The sequence below is a fragment of the Helianthus annuus genome, chromosome 5, assembly GCF_002127325.2.
Source record: "Helianthus annuus cultivar XRQ/B chromosome 5, HanXRQr2.0-SUNRISE, whole genome shotgun sequence".
Classification (NCBI taxonomy): domain Eukaryota; kingdom Viridiplantae; phylum Streptophyta; class Magnoliopsida; order Asterales; family Asteraceae; genus Helianthus; species Helianthus annuus.
This window is the reverse complement of record NC_035437.2, coordinates 145,166,136-145,191,239: the sequence shown is the minus strand read 5'-3', so window position 1 is coordinate 145,191,239 and position 25,104 is coordinate 145,166,136. Positions and strand designations below refer to the sequence as shown.

The window sequence follows — 25,104 nt, the reverse complement described above, 5'->3', positions numbered from 1 at the left end:
GTTTCCCTTTTAAAGAAAAAAAAAATGATGGAAAGTAACATACTTTGTTAAAGGTAAATAGAATCTACTCAGGAATTGAAGGAGTAATTTAGAAACTTTTAAAAAGAAGAGAAAGTAATCTTTTATATATGAGTCATTGCGTTTTTATTTTTATGTTGGGTAAATTACTTTTTGAGTCCCTGTGTTTTATAGGTTTTAACCACTTGAGTCCAAAAGCAAAAAGTTTAACGACCTGAATCCCTATAAGCATTTTATTAACTAGGTTATCCTTATACCGCACAAATGATGTGTTTATATACTTTAGAGTTAAATGCCGTTTTAGTTTTTGTGGTTTGATCTATTTTGTCAGTTTAGTTTAAAGATTTTATTTTTCGTCTATGGGTCCAAAAGGGTTTCATCGTTACCATTTTAGTCCACTGTGTTAACTTCATCTATTTTTTCTGTTAACGAGAAGGGCAATTCGGTCTATAAAATGATCGAATTACCCTTCTCGTTAAAAGAAAAAATGGAGGAAGTTAACCCAGTGGACTAAAATAGCAACGGTGAGATCTTTTTGGACCCACAGACGAAAAATAAAACATTTGGACTAAACTAACAAAATGACTCAAACCACATGGACTACAATGACTCTATATTTTATTAAAGGAAAATATCTATCTATAAATTATAATAAAACAAGACAAGCTTAGGCCACATGGCATAAACTTAAGCTAACAGATGCCACGTGGCATTTCATTGTTTCCTATTTTTTTCCTTTGAGCGGCAATTGTATTTCCTCCTTCCTATGCTCTTTTTGAAACCGCCTAAATTTCTTCTTCAATTTGGAAATCTAATCAATTCTCTCAATCAATTGAAATCATTCTCCAATTTAGCATCTCTTTATCAGTTGAAATCATTCTCCACTTTGGCAAATTGATTTCTCTTCATATTCACACGGCTTCTCAAAACCGCACACATTTTGCCCTAGCTATCATCTTTCATCCGCATTCAATTTTACAAACCCTAAATCTCATCTACGGCTTCACATGCATCTAGGGCTTCATCTGTAGCGATTGTACCTGGCCATACCCACTTCAGAAATCCCTAAATCTCAAGCATTCGAACTCTCATCTAGGTATGTTTTCTTTGATTTTTATGATGTAATCCGATAATCGTTTGATTCTTTCGCTTTAATCAATGTTTAATATGAATGAGTTTCCGTATGTAAGTAGGATTGGTATCAAAAATCCTTTTTCTTTGATTTGATTTTGTAGATTATTAACCCTAACTGTATTGATTTCATCTTCTCAGCCATTCCATTGAGAAACCCTAATCTGAGTTTCATCTCTGCCTCTTGATTGTATATTTCGAGCCTAAAACTATGCATCTTCCACTTGCACCTTCAACCTCAAAAACCCCTAGATCGCAATTATAGGATACTAATCATTAGGTTTGTTTTTCTCTTATGCTCATCTTTTTAATGATTGAAATCTTGAATCATGTCTGAAATCTCTAATCGTGTATGATGTTCTTGAATCATAATTGATGGTCTCCATTATATATGTTATATTTTTAGTGTTTTTCCAATCAATTGTTCTTAAATAACTGATCATGTTTGAGATTTTGTAATATGTTCAGTTGAGTGCGTCCATAATCTACACGATGTTGATGAATTTTGGTAACGATTAGGGCTCAAAAGTTCCACATTTGAAGGTAAACATTATGCAACTCGAACCTTTTTTTGTATTTCTAATTTTAAAGAAGCAAACCAGTCAATTGAATTGATTGTTGCATTTGATTGCATCAATTGATTAATTGGGGTTTGGGACACTTTCAATCTGATGCATTTGTTTTTGGCTATCGCTCTTCTTCACCTTTGATTTATAAGGTGCAATTTGTTTTTCCCCAATGAGTTATGAATATCTAACATATGTTTACATAGGTGTGATTTGATTTAATCTAATTTAATTTAGTTTTCCATATGTATGTTAATATTATAATAGGCCTGTTGTATTTGAGTTTGATTACACATCTAAAAGCCTAAAAGAGTGTGTTCATATCATTATATCGGAGCTGCTTTAATTTTTGGTTGATTTTGTGCAAGTTATATGTTTGTTTATATCAACTGTTTATACGAATAGGTTATAGATTTGTCTATGATTGTGATCTGGGTCTGAATCCTATCTGATATTTTTATTATGATGTGCAATATTTGTTTGAATTTTAGGGTTAATATGTTAATCTACAGATGGCAGTGACAATTTAGTTGAGATAAGATCGATTTGTTTCAAGATTAAATATAAAGCATAATTTTTTAGTGTTTTTTGACAGTTAAGCCATCATGTGTAGGAGGACGCCAAGATTGCAAAGAAACAAGCACATGTTATTGTAAAAAATGGACCACTTGCAAAGAAAGTTGAGAGTCCTAATGAGTAATGAAAGTAGCTCTAAAGAAAGTGATTCTGTTGAGATGTATATTGATTTGTTTAATTTTTTGAAGTTATTTGCATCATTGATATTTACAATGATTATGATTATTAGACTGTATATTTGCAGGTTAAAGTTGTCCCACCAAAGAAACCTATAGCAGCTGTTGCAACGAAGGTGTATGTCTCCTCCATTTTTTTTGTTTATGTTTTATGTTGTACCAGTTGTATCTATTATCAATTGATAATAATGCTTTTTTTTCAATCATTTTTCTTTTAATAGAAGCCAGCATCAAGTTCGGATGTAAGGTTTACAACCTATAAATCATTTCTCAACCATTGTTTGATCACAAGGGTTATCAGATGCAAATGAAGAGGTTGTTTCAGATTGAATCAAAGTGGTACACACTAGATCTCTATCTCTTAGTTTTACATTTTGTTAGTTCAAGTGGAGACGGAGTCTAATCATGTCATTCATGTGGCTCTGTTCGGCTTCTGTTTGAGCTCTAATCTGGGTTCATGTTTATTTTCGTTTTTTTTTTGTTGGGAAATCAGAGGTATATATTTAACAATGGAAGGAGACCTGATAACAAGTTATAGAGGTGGCTTTAGTGGTCTTGATGTCACTGCTGTTGAATCCAATGAGGACCTTGATGTCATGAGGTTTGTGTTCTTGGAACCATGGTTTATGATACGAATTGTATACCATGAAAATGATATATTTTAAGTTGTTCAGTTACTATAAATTGACTAAAACATTAGTTGATTAAATGTTAGAAAATTATATAATATAAAATTCATGATTTTTATCTTTCATATTCATTTAGTGATTCGGTTTCATCTCGAACTCAAACACAATACTCTTCTTGAAATGTTTTCAAAGAACTTAAACGAAACTCTAAAGTTACAAGTATCTTATCAGTGGTTTTGTTGTTGACATTTCTACTGAAATGGTCAAACCGTTGACTTTTTTTTGGCTTGAATTTATGAACCTTTTGAATCATCATATTTATACATTTTTTTTTTTGCAAATTAACCACCATTCTTGCGAGCATGTGAAAATGCAGATGCAAAACGTGGAGCTACTCCTTTGTCCTTCACCTATGTTACTCAACTTGCACTCCTGTGGTTTTTTTTTTATTTTTTATTTTTATATGTATAGTCTTTGTCTACAGTTTGTTAGAATATTGATCCTATAACATGTTTGAAATCACAAAGGGTAAGTTGTTGTATAGTACGTGCAAATTGGGTAGACAATCTGATTCAGTTTGCATCTTATAACATACCTTGTGCTTAAAGTCGTATAATCTCTTTATCTAATCCGTTTATCTAAACCGGAAGACGGGTTGGAATTCTGTAAACAGCGTGACCGGTTGTAAATGAGCCGTAATCAAATTGTAAACATGTTAAAAGGGCAGGCAGGTTGTAATAAAATGGGTTGTAAACGGGTTGACAAGCCATTTTACTTAATTGGATTAAAGAGATCATCTCAAGCACGATCTTTTTAATTTAACAGGTCCACCCAAATATGATATGGTGCTTTAAGCTGTGTCAAATCTCATTATTTTCGTGCCGTGATTAAGGTTGTGTCACTAATTGTCATCTCTATCTATGGTTAACTTAGAATTTTGTTTTAATTTATGTAGGCTTTTGAGGGAGGTATTGTGTGTGTCAACTATTCGTATCCATGCTTCTCTCAAGCTCCATGGGGTGGGAAAGAGCGTATCGATTTGGCTGTGAACTTGGAGAATGGTAAAAATTTATTTTTATAAAATTTGTCTAAAATATTTGAATTTATAACTTATATATCTGTCTGTTTTCAGGGGACTTGAGAATTACTTGAGAGTGAAGAAGCCTTGGGGTTGGTATATATTTCCATCTTCTAAGTTTTAACTTTTAAGATGACAAAAGATCAAGGTACCATTTGGCATGTATGTTCTTGTATTGGTTACTTATGTAATATGTACAAGTCAAACTCTCGAAATAGAAATTTTATAATTAGTAAGACTTCTACTAAGGATCTATTCCAGATTGATCTTTGAATGTGGTTTGATCTAAGACTCCAAAGTAAGTATATATTGTGTTGTTTTAAGATGAATTGTAGGTAGAGTTGGGTTGCTGATGAATTATGAAAAAGATATGGGGTTTGTGAAACTATTTTTTTCTTTTTGATTTAATTTCTAACTGTTAACTTAATTAAGCACTTATTTTAATTGTATATTTTGTGGATGTTTTATAATTTGTTTCATGTTCTGTTACAGGGGGGTGGGTTATCATCAATTGGATAAGGAGTTAGCGGTTCTTCATCTTATTGCCATAGGTAATAATTTAAAGTCAAACAGAGGATTATGCAACTACTTTATCATTGTTCAAGTTTTGAATTGTTATTGTTTTGGTTATTTAGTGTAATACCACAGTAGGCAAATCCCACTTCGTTCGTGCATAGAAGGGATGTTTTGTTTTCTTAAGGAATACAAGACCTTAAATATAACCGATACATTTTGGGAATATTGGCCGTGGATAAGACTAGGGCTCTATAGTTTAGCGGGGTTGAGTGGAAGTAGTACCAGGGTGGGTGACCTTATAGTCTCCGCTCGGGTAACCAAAAACACACAAATTTATGACCTTCTTGTAACACCCCGAAAACGGGTTTGATAATCAAACCACGTTAACATTTATGAACGGGTAAAATACCGTTAGTGGTGAAATTAAACCCGGTAAATATTAGGAATTAAATAAATAAACCTAATATTTATTAAAAGGAGGATAAATACTTTGAGAAAAAACAAAGTTTATAAAAAGGGCCCGAGTTAACGGGACTTAAAATAAGACGGGTTATAACTCCCAGAACTCACCAAGTAACTAGGAATATCAACCTAGTTAGTAAGTGTTTTTAAAATAATAAGAAAACTTGGTTAAAATACTCCTTATGAAAAGATTGAACAAGTAACGGGACTAAACTTGACAAAATTGAAAGTGATTTTATTTAATTAAAACAAAACACCAAAACACACAATTTAGTGTGTGTTCTGGTCGAGTTCTTCGCATGAGACAAAAAGGGTTCTCCTACATGAACCCTAACTCTTGCAAATCAATCGAATCAAAGGGCCAAATCAGTCGCAAATCAAAATCCAAGCTCATATTAGTGATCACCTAAGTGAAGGGATCGTAAGGTATGTCAAAATTCACAATTTGGTTTCATCTCAAATTCTTGATAAACTTGTGAAATCGAAATCTGAACTTGATTAGTTGATGTTTGGATGAAATTGGGGATGAAATCATGTCTAGGAGTAAATCCTAGTCAATAGCTTGTTAAATTGGTGTTCAAAATATGAATTTCATAATTATCCATTTATGTGTTAAATGGGTTTTGTAGAAATAAGATGAACCCTAGAATTATGACTATCAAAATGGTGTTAACTGATTTCCATAAGACGAATCTGAGAATAGTATCCATGTTAGACATAATGGAATTGAAATTTATGTTTATGTAAGGTAGAAATAACTAGTTATGAACTAGTTTGTAAACATGTAAAAATTATGCCCACTAGGTGTTTGTTAAAATGTCTAAGTGAAATCGCGCGTTTACTCGGTTGTAAGTAAAACTTGATTTGATTAGGTATCCGTAGGAATGCCTAATAACATGAAGAAAAGGGGTTTCATTTATAGATGAAAACCCGTATATTTTGTCTAAAGAATAAACAAAGTGTCTTTGATAATTGATGAGATTGCCTAAATGAGTTATTGAACAAAAATTTGCATTTTATATGATTAAGGGTAAATGACTATTATAAGTCAAATTAACCAATCATGAAGTCGAATAGTAGTTTTGACATAGAATTCGTAATATGGAATAGTCGTATGTTATAATGACTAATCTACCCGTCTTACGAATTATGATGATAGTTTGACTCTTGGCAAGCTAGATGGAGGCATGGGAAATAAGCGGGTCAAGCGAATCGAGTACGCGGAGAAAAGCATGGTTTGGATACGAGGTAAGTAAAGCTTACACCCTTTTTTGTAGAATGCCTAATTAATTACAAGGGTTATGAATATGATAAGTTAATGATTAAATGTGATGTTCCGACGTAATTTGATACGGGTCGGAACAAGTGAAACTGATGAAAACCATGGTGGTTGTAAAAAAAGGGTAAAATAGTAAATTAGTCACGTGTTGACAAATGTAAGTAAATCTTACAAATCTTAGTATAGAATTACAACATAAAGTATGTTTGGTAATTTTTATAGATTTTTCTAAAGTTGTTCGACAAGGTATTCGCGGATGTTTTGTCAATAAATTATTTGTTGACAGCAACAGTTCCGCTACTTGTAGAAATTATTTCGAGGTCTTAACCATCGAGTTTTGACACAATATTTGATCAGAAGTTGGTTTACAACATAAAGGACGTTTAGTAATTTTTATAGATTTTTATAAAGTTGTTTGACGAGGTTTTCACGGATGTTTTGTCAATAAATTAGTTGTTGACAGCAACAGTTCCGCTAGTTGCAGAAATTATTTCGAGGTCTTAACCATCGAGTTTTGACACAATATTTGACCAGAAGTTGGCTTACAACATAAAGGATGTTTAGTAATTTTTATAGATTTTTATGAAGTTGTATGACGAGGTTTTCGCGGATGTTTTGTCAATAAATTAGTTGTTGACAGCAACAGTTCCGCTATTGCAGAAATTATTTCGAGGTCTTAACCATCGAGTTTTGACACGATATTTGACCAGAAGTTGGTTTACAACATAAAGGATGATTAGTAATTTTATAGATTTTTGTAAAGTTGTTTGATGAGGTTTTCGCAGATGTTTTGTCAATAAATTAGTTGTTGACAGCAACACTTCCGCTACTTGCAAAAATTATTTCGAGGTCAATCGATTTTTGAAACGATATTTGACCAGAAGTTGGTTTGCAACATAAAGGATATTTAGTAATTTTTATAGATTTTTTTAAAATTGTTCGACGAGATTTTCACGGATGTTTTGTTAATAAATTAGTTGTTGACAACCACAGTTCCGTTACTTGCAGAAATTATTTCGTTGTCTTAACTATTAAGTTTTGACATGATATTTGGCCAGAAGTTGTTTAACAACATAAATAATGTTTGGTAAGTTTTATACATTTTAGACATAAGCCTTTTTGGGTCAAGTGCCTATAAACGGGTCTTTTCCATAAAACAACCAACCGAAGTGTAGAATCCGGGAAAATTGGTCAACTGTACTAAATCCACCACGAGTATAGTTGTGGTGAAATGTAAGTAGATAATTCAAATATGGAAAATGATGGGTGAAAAGAATGAGCGAAATTTAAACTTAAAAGTTTAAATTCTCTAAACGGGTCAAAACGAATTACGCGCATAACTTGAGTATTGGTTACGTAATTCACAAAAGTTACAAATCTGAAATAAAGATTTTGAGTTAAATACTTTGGTGTATGATTTATGATTAACTAGAAACAGGTGTGTGATGTTATAGTCAAACGGGTCGAATAATCATATAAAGGATTTATAAGCCAATAGCTTATAATTCAGAATTTTATGCAAACCGAGGTGATAAACGGATCCGTAGTTTAATTACGGACGTGTGGGAAAAAGAATAGCGCAAAATGGACTTGTAGATAAAAGTTATGGGAATTTGAAGTTTATTATTTTTGTAAAAATGGAGCTGGGCAAATATGCAGGTCCAGAGAATGGACCCGCTGGAAAACAGACTCCCCCGCGGCACGCGGGGGGATGAGTGAATGCTGGCGCGACACGCGGGGCTTGTCGCGGCCCGCGAACGAATTAAAGAAATCTCTCGCGTGGCGCGAGAGACTTAGATCTGAATTTTTATTTTTGATTTCGTTTATTTGATATTGGAACTTGTTTATTCTTGTTTCTATGATTATCAAAACTAACTATTAAGTTGGTTTTGACATTGGTGAATGTCGTTACCATCCGGATGCCGATCAAGCAACGAAGTAAACCGAACACATACTTATTGAAGCTTCCGCGATATCTTTCTTTTGTTTATTTTAAAAAGGAAAGTTGTAAACACTTGATCTATATTTTGAATACTCTAATTTTGTATGAACGTTAACTTGTCAAAGTTTTTGAAGGTCGCATTTTTACATAAAATGAGTATTTAATATTATAATTGTATTAAAATGAGACGGGTCTTACACTTCCGGTGGGCTAAGCGAACAATATTGGTTGGTCTGATAGGCCGGAATGGCTTTGCACCATTTAATTGGATCGATTTGGTGGTCTTCCATGATGATCTTTTATTTAACATTTTTATTATAAGGATGGTGTTGTTTTTATAATAACTTAATTTTTAGTACTTAAACGTTTATTTCTTTCAAAAGATTATTTCAACAATTTTAAGTTATATATTTGTGTGTTAAGCCACCCGTGAAACTCGCGGGATCTTAGACTAGTCATAGAATGTATAGCAACCAATTTTTAAAAGTGTTCTAATTAGGTCACTCGTATCATTTTTGTCCTAATTAGATAACTTGACATTCAAATCGAGTCATGTCCTCTTTTCCATGTGTCAAGAAAAAAATAGAGCATAAGATGTTGGTGTCAGATTATTTTAATATATGAAATTATATTTATTAGAAACAAAAACTTTTTAATTACATCAAAAATTAAAAAAAAACAAGTTAAATCCATGTCATCACTCGACGTTTAGCATCAAATAAAAGAGAAAAAAGAAACAAAAATCCACATCACCATGGTTGCCTATGAAATGGATGAAAAAAACCCTTAATTTTAATGAAAAATGAATGTTGAGTGATCTGATTGAAACACTTTTGAAACTTGAGTGACCTAATTGGAACACTTTTAAAATTTGATTACTATTCTACAAAGTTAACACTTTATTAACTAGGTTATACTTATACTGGTTGAATTATGAAAACTACTAGTTTGTTTTTTAAGTAACAACAAAATTTTAAAATTAATGGGGTGGTGGTCTATTGGCAAAGACAAAGTCTTTAAACACTTAGAATTAGAAGGGAGAGGTTTTTGATTCAACTTCCCAGACGATGAAAAAAAATACATGGGTTTGAAAGGGGGACGTTTGTCGTTCAAAGATTTTTTTTAGACTAGATACATCTCACCCAACGCATGTTACAAGCTTGCGCAAGACCGTAAGGAGCACGCGCGAGGGTAGCATCTTATAATAATGCAAGTGGAACTGTCACCTTGACTTCTGTGGACAACCGACATGACTTTACACTAACAACAGTGGTCAGCTGACCGCCCAATACGCGACTACCCAGTCCACTTGCATAAAGCTGATGAACAGACTGACTACCCCAGCATGCCACGTGGTGAACGTTCCTTTATGCGAATGGTACAGCAGGAAACGTGGCAACACCTCCACCGTGCGCCTGAAACGTCCGGGGCCTACGCTCCTACCAGGTCTATGAAAAGCTGCAAATTGTTAGTCAGGCCCAAGGCCCATCAAGCGGCTCATTGGCTTTTCTCCTTCCCTCTTCTGTTATAAATAACCACTTCGAACCAGGTTTGAGGTAATGCTAATCTGCTCACTCACAATTACTACTTAAACATTTATCTTCCTTCTAAAGCAAATACTTACTCTCACGCCTATGGGTGGTAACAAGGAGCAACCCCCACCCCATTCTCCTTGTTGCGAGTCACGGTGTGTTTCACTGTGCAGGTGACAGATTAGAGACAATCCAACCATCGATCGAGCAAAGAAGTGATTAACCCTACTTGATGAGACTCGACCCATTGACTAACCTCCTGGTTATCCACTATTTATTCATTGGTGCCCACCGCTACTTCTATTAGCACACTCATCTCTTCTTTTCAACGATCATGTCTGATCACCAGAACATCATAAACATGGAACGAGAACCCTTTGTCCCGGCAACAGTCGGACAAACGGGGAATACTCCCCCCATCCAACCTATAGGCCATGTCGGCCCATCCGCTCAAATGGGTAACATCTCGGCGAATCTGCCAGACATCCCCCATTTCACACCCATCATACCAGAAGGGGTCGATCCCCATTCTTGGGCTTTTACACCAACAAGCTGCTCGAAGGGCAGCCTATGCCCAGATCTGCGAGGGCACGCAATAAACTATAAGACCTACACCAGCACCAATTACACCGGCGCCCCGTATCCTTTAATACGAGGCGCTACCTCAACAACAGCCTGCGTCTCGGGACAGACGCGAACCGAATGGTGACTCATATATGAGTCAACATACATTAGATGAAGGGGATTCAACCTACGGATCCCGGGCCAGGGCCTCAGCACACCTTAGGTTGGGGCTACCCAGACAACAACGGCAAGAATCGATCGTTTGCCGCAGGTCGGGCATACATAGCCGTCTTAGGCCACATCCCAATGACGATATCAATGACAGGACCGACCCTGACGACTTCACACACTTCGGGGAGTCTCACAGTACCTTCAGCCAGTCAGATGACTGGGACACGTTCACACCTGTGCACTCGCGCACAAACTATGATCGTCCTATGAAGCACGATTACAGATCGGTCTACAAACATAAATCTGTTGCAGGCAATTCCAAATTTATAAGGGAAATTGACCTGGCACCTCTCATGCGGTCGAGACTTCCGCCCAGTGTGGGCAAATACAAGAGGTTGTCAGACCCTGATGACCACATCTACGTATTTACCAGCGCCGGCCTCGTTGGCGGCTGGACGCAACCGCTATGGTGCCACTTATTTGTTCAGACCCTTACAGGAACCGCAAGGGCCTAGTTCTATAGTTTACTAGTGGGCTCACTAGTATTATTCGAAGATTTTCAAGAGAAATTTCTTGCTCATTTTAGCCAGCAGCGACGACACGCCCGTGATACAACGGGCGTAATGAATATCTGGCGCGGGAATAACGAAGGCTTAGAAGCCTTCATAACCCGATTTAATAAAGAGTGCCTAGAAATTGGAGTTGTACCGGATGCGCTCGCACGCGCACATTTCGTCAAAGCTGTAAAAAATGATGAAATGATCAAGACGATCTCCGACAAGGAAGGATTACCTAAACAAATGGGATGACGTTATAATGGCAGTCAAAACGTATGCCCAAACCAAGCGTGTCTTACGACCAAGCAAGGACAAAGATCGCACTTCATTTACAAAAGCACAATCTCCTCGTCAGGAATCATCACGATGCAACAACAACAGGCGCAATAAGAACTCGTGCACCCGCGACCATGAGTCCAGATCGTATGATTCGCATGGGTCCCAGGCGAACGCCGGATCAACAATCATCACCCAGCGGGATCAGAGGGCAACCAAACAGGGTAGACGGGACCGACAGTGGACCTCAACTTGTAAATTTAAACCCGTTGCCACAATGAAGTGCAAGAGGGGTCAAGACCTCGACTTGTACTGTGGCTACCATAAAGATAGTGGTCACACTACCAACAACTGCATCAGTCTTCGGCAGGAGATTAAAAAAACTGTAAAGAGTGGAAAGCTGCAACATTTGTTGCCATATGCGTGTAAGAAAACCAAGCACATAACTCGCAAAGATGAGGGCCCTTCCAACAATAAAAAATGAAGTACCTGAGCACCCACATGATCACTGGGGGGCGCAGGAAACCGAGGAAGGCGGTTAAGAGGGTACAAGACGATGAGTGGCGCGATGAGCAAGTCGTCTTCCCTTGCGTTAGAGGCAGACTGCGCGACAGGTGCGTCATCATAATCGTCGGCTATTTTGGACACTACTGCACCGATTACGTCTTCATAGACCCGAGCAACACCTCCGATATAATCTACGAGAAATGCTTCAACCAATTTAATCAAGAGGATAAAGATAGGTTGCAACTGGTGGATTATCTTTGGCCAGTCTCGCAGGGGAAACAGTGTTCCCCCTGGGCCAAATCACCTTTCCGGTGAGGCTTACCGACGGTAGGCACACACGGACGGAGGAGGTAAACTTTACGGTTTTACCACACACCTCCAGATACGACGTGCTTCTCGGCAGAGAAGCACAAGGCGATTTAAACATGATAACGTCCACTCCCCACTCCTTAATTGGTTTCCCAACCGAAACGGGGATTGTGATTATCTAGGCACGCCAGGAAGTCATGTCAACGGACAAGCTACGTCCAACAAAAACCGCAAGGCTGGCCCCCAGAACCGAACCAGAAAAAAGGGTACTTCACGCAAAGTATCCTGAGCAAACAGTTACTTTGGGCCAAGCCTTGTCCAACAACATAAGAACGCACTTGAAGCAACTGCTCTTCAAGAATAAGGACATATTTTCTTGGACTCCTACAGACATGACAGGAGTCCCGCGCGATGTCGCGCAACACTGCTTGAATACCATGCCAGGTATCAAGCATGTGGTCCAAGCACGGCGTAACCTGGTACCAGAGAAAAACCGCTCCATGAACGAGATAGATAAGGAGTTGCTCGACGCAGGGATTCTGTGGGAAGGCAAATACAGAACTTGGTTGGCAAAGCCGGTGATGGTAGAAAAAGTGACTAGGGGCTAGCGTATGTGCGTCGACTACAAAGACCTTAATAAAGCCTGCCACGAGGATTGTTACTCACTTCCGGAAATCGAAGAAAAGGTCGACAACCTCGCAACATTCTGATAGAAGTACTTCCTCAACTGCTATAAAGGGTATCACCAGGTACAAATGGCACTCGAGGATGAAGATAAAACGGCATATAGAACAACTATGGGAAATTTCTGTTATATGAAAATCCCGTTTGGGTTGCGAAATGCGGGCGCAACCTACCAAAGATTGATAGACGAGACGTTCGGCGAACAGATCAGCAAACGTATGGAAATATATATGGATGATCTCGTAGTGATAAGCATGGAGGAAGATATCATGCTCCAGGATATTGAAAAAACATTCCAAACTCTGCACTGCATTAACATGAAGCTCAACCCAGGCAAATGCTCGTTTGGAATGGAAGAATGCAAGTTCCTTGGATTCAACGTCATGAAGGATGGATTCAAGGTGAACCCGGAGAAGGTACAAGAGATCGAGCGCATGCTATCGCCATCTACGATAAAGGAAATGCAAACTTTAGCCGGCCAGCTGGCCGCGCTAAACAGATTCCTGGCCAATTATGCGTCCAAATCTTTTCCTTTTATAATCTCCTTACACAATTGCCTGAGGAAAGATCATTTCCAATGGACCACTGAAGCTGAATGCACCTTCAAGGATATGAAAGAGTGTTTGATTCAACTCCCTACTTTAACGGCTCCGCACAAAAGGAGCCACTCACCATATACTTGTCTGCTTCGGACAGAGAAATAGGTGCGGTGCTCCTGGTTGATCGGAAGGGGATACAAACACCAATATTTTATGTGATAAAGATGCTCAATGACCCAGAAGCAAGATACTTTATCATGGAGAAATTGGTTCTTGCTTTGGTACATGCCTCCAGGCGCCTGCGCCGATACTTTGCAGGGCATGTTATTAATGTCTTGACCAATTACAGAATCGGTCAGATCCTTTCAAAGCCTGAGTTCTCAGGCAGACTTGACAAATCAGCTATAGAACTAGGTGGGCACAACCTATTTTATAAGCCAAGACTAGCTATCAAAGGGCAAGTATTAGCTTACTTATCAACAGAAGTGCCGGCAAACGACATCCGAGAATACGAAGCAGAACAGAACCCTGCGCCCCCCGCACCTTCCACGGACATCCGAGCACTATACATAGACAACCAAGAACTCACGTATGCTATACGCCTCGATTTCAAAAGCACAAACAATGAAGCCAAGTATGAAGCATTTCTTGCTGGGCTAAGGCTAGCGATCAAGTTCGGCGTGCAAAACCTGGAGGCGCACGTCGACTCCTTATTAGTAGCTGAGCAGATTAGCGGTGAATATGCCGCAAAAGGGGATATCATGGTCCTCTATCTAGAGCAAGCGAATCAACTAATATCCAAGTTCCACTCCTTCAAAATTGATCAACAGGAGTGAGAATAAACCAGCTGATGCACTTTCCAAACTAGCATCTACGAGCTTTCAACACTTGGCCAAGGATGTACGCATTGAAGTTCTAAAAAACCCTTCGGTACCCTTACGCCAAGTCAATGTGATTGAACTGGGGTCATCATCCCATCATAAGATGCCTACAATCAAGCATACTCCCAGAAAACAAAGCGGAAGCATACAAGTTGGAACACAAGGCGTGCCACTACCAGATGAGAGATGGTATCTTGTATCGGAAATCGTACTTGGGACCACTTCTCCGATGCGTGGATTCTCAAGATGCCACATACCTAGTCCGCAAAATACACGAAGGCATATGTGGCATCCACGCAGGACCACACATGGTGGTAGCCAAGATCATGAGTGTCGGGTACTACTCGCCCGACATACACCTGGATGCAATTAAAATGTTGCGTAAATGCCTAAACTGTCAACGAAATGCACCTAACACCTTGCGCCTAAAGAATAACTTGGTCCCAGTAACCACCGCATGGCCATTCCAGAAATGGGCTAGTGACATGGTGGGACCTTTTCCTGATGCACCGGGTGCGGTCAAATTTATCATAGTGGTAGTGGATTACTTCACAAATTGGGTTGAAACAAAACCCTTAGCATCTACCACGGCTATGATAGTGCGGAAATTATTTAGGAACACATCATCTGCTATTTCGGTTTACCCATGTGTATCGTAACTCGGGATGGGCTTTTTTGCCCCAAATACCCGTACTCGTACCCGTACCGATTTTAAGTATTGGTACATGTATCGGTACCCATTTTTATTGATTTTTGTATTCGGCGCTTTCGGCATTGGTACGGGTACGGGTAAAAATGGGTACTAGTACCGAATTTAATGTAGACATTTAAAAGTTTTTTTTGTCTTATGTTTTATTTCGTATTATGGTATTTATAGTACTTGTATTGATTTTACCCATATGGTACCCGTATCGTATTGGTACTCGTACCAATTTTACCAATTTGGTACTCGTACTATATTGGTACTTATGTCAATTTTATCTATTTAGTACTCGTACAATTACTCAAAAACTAAATAAAAACAAAATGGTACCAAAGCGGGTACAGTACCGAAAATATCCGTACTCGTACCCGTACCGTACCTATATATTTGGTATGGTATTTGGTACCACGTTTTGCTCAAATTCGGTACCGGTATTTTTGGTACCGGTACGGGTATAGGTACAGGTACTGTACCAATCCCATTCCTAATCGTAACCAACAACGGCACCAACTTTGCCTCCGAAGATCTTCAAAACTGGCTACATGAACTAAACATCGAACACGTCTTCTCTTCTATGGCGCATCCTTAAGGGAACGATCATGTAGAGAGTATTAACAAGAGTTTAGTCTAAGGCATAAAATCAAGGTTGGCAATAGCCAGAAGAGGTTGGGTCGAGTAACTCCCAAGCATCCTATGAGCACATAGAAGAATGCCCAAAACAAGCAACGACGAGACACCCTTCAGCCTAGTCTATGGCTCTGAAGCGGTGATCCCTACTGAAATAGGTCTCCTTTCACCAAGAATGTTGGTTGTCAATAACATTCACAACAATAGGGAGCACATACAAGACTTGGACCTCTTGGGAGAAAGGCGTGAAAAATGCCGCCATCAACGAGGGTAAATACAAGTCCAAGCTAGAAAAATAATACAATGCACACGTGCGGATCTACACGTTCAACCCAGCGTATTACGTCTTTCGGGAAAATGAAGCCTATAACGTAGAGCACCCAGGCAAACTTTCTCCTAAATGGGAATGACCCTACCTTATACATGAGGTCTTGGGCAAAGGCGCATACAAACTTCTAATGTTGGGCGGTGACATTATCCTAAGGACCTTGAATACGCAACAACTTAGACGTTGTTATATGTAAGATTGTAATTTGTTTATTTTTATATTACAATTAAGTGTCTCTGCGCCATGCGTGGATCAATATACCATAGTTTTTATAACTTCATTGTTTTGTATTATCAAACCTGTATAACTCTATTACAAATGCATGTACCACTTTGCGGTATTCACAAAAATAGATTGGCAAATCTTCATTTTCAATACCCACACAAACTGGTTAGCACATGCAAACATTGTAATATAGTTCTACGTAAGTTCAAACGTTGACATGCACCTTGCTGGGAGCATGCAATATAGTCACTTCTTATTTTGCGCCTTCAATCGGCCTACACTTAAAAGTTATTTATTTACAACATGCAATGGACAATAAATAGCTATCTTTCTTGTGATTTTGCGCCTTGCAATAGGCTAATCAAAGAATCAAGTTAAACATTTCCTTTGCCCTATGGGCAGAGAGATATATTAACTTCTTACTCACTTACGCCTCGGCAGTGGTGAACAATATGCTAACCTATTATTTACACGTGCCTTACAAATGGCCTAAAATAATAAAGGAGTTTCGATTTACTCGCGCTTACACAAGGAAAACAGTAAATACATTTTACTCGTACGCTTTAAAGCCAAAATAGTCATACATTCTTCACACTTGCGCATCGGTTGGATGCGCAAGGGGCAACCTGTCATAGTTACATCAACAAAAACTATACAAGTCAAAAAACAGAATATATATATATATATATATATATATATATATATATATATATATATATATATATATATATATATATATATATATATATATATATGTGTGTGTGTGTGTGTATGCAGGCCCATATCAACCTTGACCTTCGCCTTCGGGATCCCCTTCAACATTTTCCACAGGCTCGATCAAGCCTCGCAGACAGTCGACATAGTCGTCCGCTGCTAGGCATTCTTCGACCTGAGCAAGTGCGGGGACAACAAGGGCATCAAAGGCATCTGTTGCGGCCTTTAGGTCAGATTCAGTATCAACCTCGCGCAAGGGACATCGGCCATCAGTAAATTTCTTTTTAGAAACGGCATTCACATGAGTCAAGCACTCACTATAGCCGACCATATATCCCGCATCACACGCTTTGGTGTGCGTGAAGTGCAATATGATTTTATTAATATTTTGAGCCATTTTACGCATTATTCAAGTTTTAAATTTATAAAACACGATATTGTACTAACACTAAACACACACTTGGGCAAGTGCACCCATCGCGAGCGTAGTATAGTGTTGGTAAGATACCGAGGTCGTCTAAGGACACAAGAGCTTTTAATACCGGTTTATCCTCAACGTCTAATCGATCCAATTTTTTTGAGAAAAGTTTTGAAACATGAAAATAAAACTAAAAAAGAAAAGATAAATACAATGAAAAACAAATAAACAAGATAGAATCACTTGGATCAAACTCATCTTTAATGCATCCTTTGATGATTTTCGCACTTTCGGACTTTTTAAGAGATTATCATAGTTATAGTAGTAAGCCCCTCTTTTGAAGGTGACATTACCCTCAACCCAGTGGTTTGAGTCAGCAGGGATACAATCTCAAACGGTCGGAATATTAAAAGACAATTAAGTAAGTTATTAATGCGAAAAGTGGTAGGCCCCTCTTTTGAATGTGACGTTACCCTCGACTAAGTGGTTTGAGTCAGCAAGGATACAACCCATGAAGTCGGTTTAAAGTATTAATAGTAGTTTACATATGAGGGGTTCAAGCTATTCATACCCCCGCCATCCAATACCTTTGGGGCATTGAAGGAGGTCCTAGTAAGCTTGAACCAAGTCCTTGCAGGATCTATACACTAAACGAGACAAGAACTTTACCAAACCACCCTCCTAACCCCCTTCCAGGTAGTTAATGCGCTTTATATAGACCATAAAGACACGAATGAGCAAATCAATGACATCATGTGCTTTATATAGACCGTAAAGACATGAATGAGCAAATTAAAGACATCATGAAGAAATGGTAAGGAAAGATCACTTTCAACATAAGAAACTAGTTATTAAAGTCATTAATTCATACCCAATTAAAAATTGCTGAAAGATTAAAAATCAAAAGTAATACATTAAAGACTTGTCTTCACCAAGTGATGTAAGAGTTTAGCCAAACATGGCCTTTGATTGACAAAAACTCTTACGATCAATCTTGGATCCGAGACTACTACACACTCTAACGATGGATGATGGATGATGGATGATGGTGGTGGGTGTTGGTGTTGTAATGGTGGTGGAGTGGTGGAAAAGTAGGAGAGTAGTGGTTTGCCAAGGGATGCATTTGAAGTGAACTAAGCACCCCTATTTATAGCCAGAACAGAGCCCTGGCCATGGCCCCGTGTCCAGCCAACACGACCTGTGGCCATCCTTTTCTCTTCCTTCATTAATTGCAATTGTCAGCAGAGGGCCCCACACGACCCCGTGTCTTCTAGGCACGGCCCAGTGGTCAACTCTTTGTTGTACTATCAAGATTTTATAAATCTAAGAGTTGACCACGCACAGTGGAGAACTGGGCACGACCCCATGGTGGGCGTAGAAGCTTCTCAGGGTTTGTCTTGTTGTGCAGGGCCTGACCACGCCCCATGCTCAGTTGGGCATGGCCCCGTGGTCGGGTTCTGTTTTCTTGTTTTTGTCTTGGGAGATGCTGCCGAGGGGTCGGGCATGTCACGTTTATTCCTTCTTTTTGTATTTATGTTGGTTTTGGCTGCTTATTTGTTCCTTTTGTTCTTTTAAGCTTGTTTAGTCCTGTAAATTCAAAAGGAAGAAAGAAACGCGCTTTTTCCAACATTAGTACTAAAAAGGGTTAGTTTTATGCCTCATTTGATGTAATTTATATGTTGCATTTTGCACACATCAAATACCCCCACACTTGAATCTTTACTTGTCCTCAAGCAAAACTCTTTAATATGTGTCTTACACACCCAAATGGAAGAGGTAGAGGAGAATTTTGTGGCTTATCTTGAGTGTCGGGAATCCAAGATCTTTATTAAGTTTTATTTTTATTTTATTTACAATCCTATTCGTCATGATTTATTTAGAACACTTGTTAAGAAATATTATTTATTTGGGCATAACATGCCTCTTTAAAATTCCATTTATATACAAGTTCACATACCTCACGGGAGATCACTCAACACTCGGCTGATTTGTGTATTTTTATTAAACACTCGACACCGGCATGGAACTTACTTCTACCATATGCTTGTCGAGCGATCAAACCTCCTCCTTTTTAACTATAAACCTTTGTAAATATCTAGAGGACTTGGGGAAGGGTTTAGCTTGGGCTAAGGGTAGGTGGTTTTTGGTTAGTGGTTAGTAAAATGGCGAAAAGCGTAAAAAGCGTTGGTTGTCGTAAAACTTTTTGTTTTTGTGACATTTATTCAAACTAAGCATATTCAAAGAAGATTTCTTTGAGGAACTTATGTGGTTATTGCAAGACTCTCATTTTTTTTCATGTTACAAGTTAACCGAGCTTTTTACTAAAACAAATGGGTTTGAAAGAAAAAGGTTTTGGTGGGTAATGGGTGTTTGTTTTTTCGGGTTTTGAAATGAAAAAGTTTAGGCTCAAAGGGATTAACTAGGGGGATTTTGGGTAGTGGTGTAAAAAGAAGAAAAATAATGGTTTTGAAAGAAAAATGGGTTAGTCCTAATGCTTCCACCATTTACTTACTTGGGTTCAAGTTGGTAAGGACCGGGAATGTATTGTCTTGGCAAGTTCTAGAGTCGTAAGAACTAAGCGGCTATTCACCAAGAAACGAAAAATGAGCATTTAGTTTAAAGATATATGCATGTATGCTCAATAAAGGCTCAAAACTCACTTATTGTGGGAATGGGTTTATAATGTGATCAAGTATATATAATCAAATTTTAAATAGATTTGTCATGCCTTTTAATAATTTTTTTATTTGGTTCTTTTTGTCACGACGCTATCGGTTGTAAATTTGTAAAAACATAACCTTTTAAGAACTTGTTATTCCCAAATTAAACTAAGACAAGTAAGAAAAAAATGATTTTTTTTCTTTTTGAAAAAATTTGGGGTGATTAGCCCGGTTCCAATAGAGTTTTGTGTAAGGCTTGTTATTAGGATTTACAAGATTCAAGGTTTTAGCATCCCCCCACACTTAAATTACACATTGTCCTCAATGTATCCCAAAATAAGCTTTTAGGTTGATTCAAAAGTGAAAAAGTGTGTTTAAAAACAAGTTTTTATGTTACTGGGCATCTGGCCACGGCCCCGTGTGGTCTGGGCACGGCCCCGTGGTCAGAGTGCCAGTAACAGAATTTAACAAAACGCTGGCCATGGGGCGTGTTCAGTGAGCACGACCCGTGGTTAGTTACCTGATCTGGAGATATTTTCTGCAGAGCCTGGGCACGGGGCGTGTTGGGCTGAGCACAGCCCCGTGCTGCACATGCTGGAAGGTTGGAAAAGTTGATGAAAGGCTCTGTTTACATGCAAGGGGTGCGGTTTTAACGTCCCTTTGGCAATTTTCACCTTTCTCGTTTGTTAAGCCATTATATAAGATCCAAACACCACACAATAACTTAAACCATCATTCATTAAGAGTGCAAGATTCATAGGGTCCTAAGATAATCCTAAAAATTAAAAGTTACAAAAGTCCTAAGATAAGATAGATAGGTCCTAATATGCAAGAAATTTAAAAACCATAAGGAAGCACTACCCTAGATTTTACATGTCAAAACAACAAAAACCCGAAAATAATTTTTTCGGAGAGTAGGGGCTTTTTAGAGCTTCACTCTGGAGGGTGCTCCTCAAACGTCGTTGAGCCATTCCTCAATCTCCCGAGGGAGAAGGAAGATGGGCTCATTGTCCACAACCTCTTGTGGGGGAGGTGAGACAACCATCGGAACCTCGTGGAATGCGTCTAGAGGATGTTTCGTTGGAAGGTCATCCCATCAAGTTGGGTTAACAACTTCTTGCGCAAGGTTCCAATCCTCTTGTTGGAAGATTGGTTCCATGGGTGGCATAGCAAGAATGTTCAACCTTTGGTGCAAAAGGTTGATTTCTTGGAAGCTATTCTCTAGTACCACCGTCAAGTAGTTGATACGGTCAATGAGGACCTCCTCCACCGATGTCATTTTGTCGAGGGCTTCCCTTAGTGCACACCCATGGCGGATAAGGGTAGCTTCAATTGATGGTCTTCTTCCCCTTCGACTGTTTATTGAGTTGACTGAAGATGTTCCACTATTTTGGCTTGACATAATAAGAAAATAAGACGAAAATTTCAAAATGATGAAAATGAGACTCCGGCCACGGCCCCGTGTCCGCTGGGCACGGCCTCGTGGGCACACCTCTGCAGGATTTTGAACCAAGAAGTATCATTGTTTTAAATTATTTTTCTGTGTGTTTAAAACATTTCTGAACATAAATAACTCAAAACAGTGTTGTAAAATTTATGTTTAATAAGATTCATTGGTTAAAAACCTTGCCAATACTCAAAATAAAGCTTGAAGTTGTGAAGTTTTCAAGCTCTAATGGAGGTTGGAGAGTTTTGGAGAAGAAGGTAAGTGACAAAATTGGCAAAGACAAAATGGTTTGAGATAAACCTTTTTGAGAATACACTTTTTAAGGTATGTGTGTAAATCCCAGCAGATCTTTGTCTTTGGAATGGGTCCAAATGTGCAGAAACAATGCTAACTTTATAGAAAACGACAGCACACTGACCACGGCCCCGTGTTGACTGGACACGGCCCCGTGGTCAGATAATATTCTGACACTTTTGTCCGTATTATAGGCACGGGGTGTGTTGGCCTGGACACGACCCCGTGGTGAAATTTGAGGTGGGCACGGGGCGTGTTGACCTGAGCACGACCCTGTGGCTAGAGTGTTTATGAAGCGGTGTCTTATTTTAAGGTTTTTATTCGGATTGGGTGGTTCCTTACTGGAGGGAACAACACCGAAGTGCCTAAGGTACCTTAATTGCTCTTGATTTATGTAAGAACGCAAGAGGTTATCGGAAAGGGTAAAACCTGAACTACTTACCGGTGGACGAAACCAACCTTTATTCCCCTAATCCGGGCTCTTGTTAAAGAAGGTGTATGTCAAATCGCTCAGGTCTATGAGTATAACAACCCTCCTAGAACCCTTAACGTGACCCTAAACGTTCCTAATATACCCTGTATGGAAGAAACGGACCAAGAATACCTTAATATTTATAAAAACAAGAAAAACAAAATTTGGGAGGCGCTCGCGGGGCGCGACCCCCTTAGCTCTATGTGTTGGGGGCCGCGACTGGCCTTACTTGCTCGAAACTAAATAGAGCCACATGTCCGGTGAATCGGCAAGGCTAGGTTCGCTAACTAGCCGAGCCTAAGACCTAGTCCCGCGAGAGAGTTAGAAGAGTGTTTCACGGGCCGTGGGCCGTGAGCCGCCATACTTCAGGCCTATAAATAGAGGTCGGCGAGTTCATTTGCAATTCATTTAAAATCTGAATTCTCTCTCAACTTTCTGATAGTTATTATTATACGTAGGATATTATACCCCTAAGACCTCAGCTGACCGCCCAATACGCAGCTACCCAGTCCACTTGAATAAAGCTGATGAACATACTGTCAACCCCAGCAGTCCACGTGGCGACCGTTCCTTCGTGCGACTGGTACAGCAGGACACGTGGCGATACCTCCACCATGCACCTGACACCTCCGGGACCTACACTCCTGCCAGGTCTGTGAAAAGCTGCAAGTTATTAGTCAGGCCCAAGGCCCATCAAACCAGGTTTGAGGTAATGCTAATCTGCTCACTCATAATTACAACTTAAACATTTATCTTGCTTCCCGAGCAAATAGTTATTCTCATGACGGAGGGTGGTAATAAGGAGCAACCCCCACCCCATTCTCCTTGTTGGGAGTCACGGTGTGTTTCATTGTGTAGGTGACAGATTAGAGACAATCCAACCAACGATCGAGGAAAGAAGGGATTAACCCTACCTGATGAGACTCAACCCATAAACTAACCTCCTGGTTAACCATTGTTTCTTCAGTAGAGTTTACCAGAACATGGGGGTGGATATGGACGCAACTGAAATGCACATTTCTAAGGAAGTAATGACCTATGGTCAAAACTTTTATTATGGGGCTTTACGAGAGATATGGGTACTATATTATCAGATTAAAAAAGTCTCACTTTTCATGTGCGATTGGGTTTAGAATACAAATGGGATAAACGTTACAATCTTGGTTACACATTGGTCGAACTTAACAGATTAGGGCACAAAGATGATCCGTTCATATTGGCCTCGCAAGCACCACGTGTGTTTTATGTTAAAGACCAAGGGATAAAAATGCCTTTTGTCTTGTGTATATCCACTTGACCTAGGTAGTGAATCACGCGATGATTAATTTAGAAAAAGACTGTAAGCATACAGTTATATGTAATGTCATTTAAACCTTATCATGAATATCATTACATCGGTTAGAGCATTGAAGAATAAATACGTGACTTGTTGTTTTAATAGAACATCTGCCAACAACTTATGGTTACCGGAACAAAGGTTGAAGATTAAAGAAAGAGTTGGCCAGAACATTAACAACTTGGTCACGCTTTGAAGATGGTAGCTTTTGATCCATTTTTTTGTTGAATGACAACCTCCATGACCATGAGATTCAAAGTGTCATTTATATAAATACTAGACTAATAAATTTGACAGTTAGGACTCATTTTATGCACACTTAAAGTCTCATCTGTCCATTTTCAAAACAAATGACCATTTTACCCTTCTATGACCAAACCTACACAAATGTCCTTACTACCATCAAACCTGCATACCCATTTTGGGCTGCATACTGACCATTTAACCAATTTAAGAATGACCCACTTGACATAAACATGTTTTGTGAGACTATAAATCATAGTTGGGTCAAAACACATATTGGTGATTGGAAGGACTTTTTTAGGAGTGATAAGTGATGGAATCGAGTTTTAGAAAGGATTCTATCAAAGTCTAAAACCATCACAGATGGCCTTATCACTCAACCCAACTGGATTAACTGATAACCCGTTTGTGGGCCTCAGACATTGATAGAAACCTTTCCGAACCCGGTGTCATCACCAATTACCCTGGCGAAAGTGCCAAATATAGCTAAACAATGACCTCAGTTCTTTCACCATGGGATTTACACAACACACACACACACATATATGTGTGTATATATATATATATATATATAAACCTAATAAATTTTACAGTTAGGAGTTAGGACTCATTTATGCAAACATTAAAGTCTCAGTTGTACGGTTTTTAACCAAATGACCATTTTACCCTCGGTTGACCATCAAACCTGCACACCCATTTGGTTTGCATACTGAGTACTGACCATTAGATCTATCTAACCTGTACAAATGACAAGTTTACCGCTCTAGCCATTATACATACAATCTAACTCATTTGGCATAAACATGGACCACTTGACATAAACATGTCCTATGTGACCATAAACCAGTGTTGGGTTAAAATACATATTGGTGATTGCATTGACTTTTCAGGGTGATTCATGATGGCATTGAATTTTGAAAAAGGTTTTTATCAAAGTTTAAGACCAACACAGATGGGTTTATCACTCAACCCATCTGTGTTAACTAATAAGTCCATTTGTGGGTCTCAGTCTTTGAGAAAAAACCTTTCCAAACTCAACGCCATCGCCAATCAGCTTGGCCAAATATAGCTAAACAATGACCTTTGTTGTTTCACCATGGGATTTAAGCAACATATATAGAAGCCTAATAAACTTTACGGTTGATACTCATTTATACAGACATTACCCTCGGTTTACCATCAAACCTGCTGACCCATTTGGCATAAAAATGACCCACTTGACATAAACATTACCCATGTGAAAC

General features: G+C 38.7%; 1 long non-coding RNA gene across 4 annotated transcripts; it reads left to right on the top strand.

The window, feature by feature from the left end:
* Positions 1-793: 793 nt before the first annotated feature.
* Positions 794-8,494, top strand: LOC110939148. 4 transcript variants are annotated; one of them, XR_004894529.1, is made up of 9 exons: positions 794-1,114; positions 1,618-1,692; positions 2,329-2,451; positions 2,536-2,583; positions 2,689-2,806; positions 2,961-3,068; positions 4,052-4,157; positions 4,229-4,725; positions 6,312-8,494. It is a non-coding gene; the product is annotated as an uncharacterized LOC110939148 (long non-coding RNA). The 4 variants fall into 4 exon arrangements; XR_002592011.2 differs by having other exon boundaries at positions 2,311-2,451; XR_004894531.1 differs by lacking the exon at positions 794-1,114 and adding an exon at positions 1,309-1,429.
* Positions 8,495-25,104: the final 16,610 nt, after the last annotated feature.